The sequence below is a fragment of the Arachis hypogaea genome, chromosome 14 (genome assembly GCF_003086295.3).
Source record: "Arachis hypogaea cultivar Tifrunner chromosome 14, arahy.Tifrunner.gnm2.J5K5, whole genome shotgun sequence".
NCBI classification, from domain to species: Eukaryota; Viridiplantae; Streptophyta; class Magnoliopsida; order Fabales; family Fabaceae; genus Arachis; species Arachis hypogaea.
In genome coordinates, this window is record NC_092049.1 from 19286132 (window position 1) to 19288994 (window position 2863).

Here is a 2863-nt window from a genome sequence, read left to right on the forward strand (position 1 = left end):
GACACATAATTGGGTGAACCTTTTCAGATTGTGACTCAGCTTTGCTCAAGTCCCCAGTTAGAGGTGTCCAGGGTTCTTAAGCACACTCTTCTTTTTGCTTGGACCTTGACTTTAACCGCTCAGTCTCAAGTTTTCACTTGACACCTTCACGCCACAAGCACATGGTTAGGGACAGCTTGGTTTAGCCGCTTAGGCCAGGATTTTATTCCTTCGTGGCCCTCCTATCCACTGATACTCAAAGCCTTGGGATCCTTTTCATTACCCTTACCTTTTGGTTTTAAGGGCTATTGGCTCTTTCTGCTTGCTTTTTCTTTTTCTTTCTATATTTTTTTTTCGCTTTTTTTTTCTGCAAGCTTTGTTCTTTGCTGCTTTTTCTTGCTTCAAGAATCATTTTTATGATTTTTCAGATTATCAATAACATGTCTCATGTTCATCATTCTTTCAAGAGCCAACATATTTAACAATCTTAAGCAACAAATTCAAAAGACATATGCACTGTTCAAGCATTCATTCAGAAGACAGAAAGCATTGCCACCACATTTAACTAATTAGAATTTCTCTTATTAAAACTCGAAATTTTATTGCCTCTTATTCAAAAGATCTACTACTTTATTCATGTTTGCTGATGATGAGAAAAATAAACTATAGCTTAATTGGAGATAAAATCAAAATAGATACTAATTACTACTATATGACTCCTAAGGTAAATCTTCTATAAGGACACTGTCACAGAGTTAAGGCAGAAATTGGAAATTAACAACCTTTATTCTGGGGGAACGGGGGTTTCTCTGATCCTTAGGGTGCTTGGTCCTACAAGAGAAGACTTTTGGCGCTTCAATTCCCTTAAGTCACGCCCTTGCTCCTCTTGTTCTTTAAACATATAGGTCAGCATTTGATTGTGTTCCTTCTGTTCTTTTATTATTTGCTCCATAGCTTCCCGTATCTTGGTAATTGGACGTCTCAAGATACTCCCAGTATTCAGCTTGAGGGATCTCTGGGAGGAATTCCTGTGCTCTCTTCTTGATGGGATCCTCCTGTGCTTGTTGTTTTTCCATTGATGCTTTGGTGATTGGCTTTTCAATTAGGATATACTCAGTTATTCCCATCCTTACTCCAGCGTCCTTGCAGAGCAGAGAAATCACGTTTGGATAAGCCAACCTGGCCTCTTTTGAATTTTTGTTAGCAATCTTGTAGAGTTTAGTTGCAATCAGCTGATGAACCTCCACTTCCTTTCCCATCATGATGCAATGGATCATCACTGCTCTTTTAACTGTGACTTCAGAACGGTTGCTAGTAGGCAACAGAGAACGCCCAATGAAGTCCAGCCATCCTCTGGCGACTGGTTTGAGATCCTCTCTCTTGAGTTGATTTGGGACACCCTTTGTGTTGGTGGTCCACCTCGCTCCAGGTATACATATGTCCTCTAGAATCTTATCCAGGTCAATGTCTGCTCTCATCATCCTCCTGTTGAAGGAGTCTGGATCATCCTTTAGCTGAGGTAGCTTTAAGATCTCTCTGATCTTGTCAGGGGTGGTATGAACAATCTTCCCTCTGACCATGGTCCGAAATTCATAGAAGGCAGTTCCAGATAGTTTTTGCTTGTCAGTCTGCCACATATTAGCATAGAACTCCTGGACCATGTTCCTTCCCACTTTCGTTTCAGGATTAGCTAGGACTTCCCAGTTCCTGATTCGAATTTGCTCCTGGATCTCCGGATATTCATCTTCTTTCAGATCGAATCTAACTTCCGGGATCACTGATCTCAGACCCATTACTTTAAGATAATGGTCTGAATGTTCTTTAGATAAGAACTTCCCTTGATTCCAAAGTGGTTTTGGAACGCTCTCTTTCTTGCCTCTTGGAGTGGGTTGTTTTCCTTTAGGAGCCATGATCTTAGTGATCTCGGATAAACACACCAAACTTAGAGGTTTGCTTGTCCTCAAGCAAAAGAAAAGAAAGGAGAGGGATAGAAGGAGGGCTAGGTGCAATTGTTGATGGAGGAGGAGGGAGGCCGAACCCAAATTTAAAGGGATGGGGGGTGGGTTTTTCGAAAATTTGGAAAAGATAAGATAAGAAGATTAAGTTGAAAAAGATAAGATAGAAGATATAGTTTAATTTTGAAAAGATATGATAGATTTTTGAAAAAGATAAATCTGAATTTTGAAAAAGATAATATGGAAATTTGAAAAAGATATGGATTAGTTGAAAAGATTTTTGAGTGAAAAAGATAGATTTGTTTTCAGAAAAGTTTTGAAAAGAGTTTGGATTGAATTTGGAAAGAGGGATTTTTAGAAATTAAGGATTTTAGAAATCAGGGTTCTTAACATGTTCATGTAAAAATCATGCATTGAAACATAAAATTTGAAATTAAAATGGAAATACGTGTGGAAAAATGAATTTGGCTCCTCCCTGCTGTCCTGGCGTTTGAACGCCCAAACACTGCCTGTTTTGGGCGTTCAGCGCCCAAATGCTGCTCTCCTGGGCGTTCAACGCCCAGCTGCTACCATTACTAGCGTTCAACGCCCAGTGGGTGCCCCTTTCTGGTGTTGAACGCCCAGCTGCTACCATCACTGGCGTTTTCTTTCCAGTGAGATCTTTTTCTCTGTTTTGTGTGCCGAGGTTTTCTGTAAATGATTATTTACCTTGTTATCAATGAACTCTATATAAACAAATAAAAATAAAAATAGAAATAGGGCAAAAATGCTTAGAGGATTGTTGCCCCATGGCTGGGTTGCCTCCCAGCAAGCGCTTCTTTATTGTCTTTAGCTGGACCTTGCTGAGCTTTTAATCTAGCTTCAGCCTTGAGCATTCTTGCTCAATGTTGCCTTCAAGATAATGCTTGATTCTCTGTCCATTGACAATG